The sequence below is a fragment of the Barbatula barbatula genome (assembly GCF_947034865.1).
Source record: "Barbatula barbatula genome assembly, chromosome: 13".
NCBI classification, from domain to species: Eukaryota; Metazoa; Chordata; class Actinopteri; order Cypriniformes; family Nemacheilidae; genus Barbatula; species Barbatula barbatula.
In genome coordinates, this window is record NC_136776.1 from 20805500 (window position 1) to 20806589 (window position 1090).

The window sequence follows — 1090 nt, forward strand, 5'->3', positions numbered from 1 at the left end:
AACAAGTGTTGCCTTTTTATTCCATTGTTGATGTATTTCCTGTTGAGACATTTTTCATTTTGGTGTTAATGCATTTGTCTCACGCAAACGCCTCTTAACCTGTTTCCAAACATTCCTTCTTTGCACTTTTTTGCCACAGCTGTATTGATCGAGCTGTGGACCGGAAGCGTGGCTCCTTTTCACACCTGCCATAGTGTAAAAAACATCCTAGAGGGCAAACAAACATTAATGGCTGTCTGGCCTAGATCTCCACCTGAGACCAAACGACGGGCAATAAAACAGGTGAAGAAAGTCATTTTATTGGTTTTTATTTGATTATTATTTTGTATTAAATGTGGATTGATATGTGAACTGAATTTCTTTGTTAACATTTGGTGGATGATCACCCCACCGCCTTAGCAAATGCATAGCAACCCCCTGGCAACCACACACAGACGGGCACCAATCAGGTTTTTTTCATGAAAATATCCCGTATTATATACAGTATATATTCTGTATTTGTTTTCATGTGGCCCATGTCTACAGAATCTAAATTATAAAACAACTCTCTCTCTCCACTCTATCTGCATCTCTGTGTAATTTTTGCCCGCTTGTGATGTGATCAGTCACACGAGAGGAACACTACATCTCTCCTCGGTTACCCCATAGCAACAGAGGCAGACCAAACAGAGATGGAGAGAGATGTCCCTATAGACAGAGCCAGACAGGTGAGAATATACACAAGATGAAATAGTGTCCTGGGGTTACGACGGCTGTACATATGCACGAGCAGAAAATGTCATTGAAATGAACTGAAACATATTTCCAAACAAACACTAAATTCCTCCCAGCATGCTCTGCAGATGTGTAAGCTTTTACTATACATTATGTGCACAAAACAGCCAATCAGAGACAAGAGTCGACCGCTTCTGACCATGTGGGTGAAATCTCTTACAATATTCATCAAGACGGCGAATCATGCAGACATTTCACTAATGTCATATATTAGTAATGTGCTCACTGGCTGAATCAGTGATTTTCAGTGTGAATTGTCCTTTTTTTTATATTTTACTATAAACAATTTTATCATTTACTCGCATTTGTTCTTCTG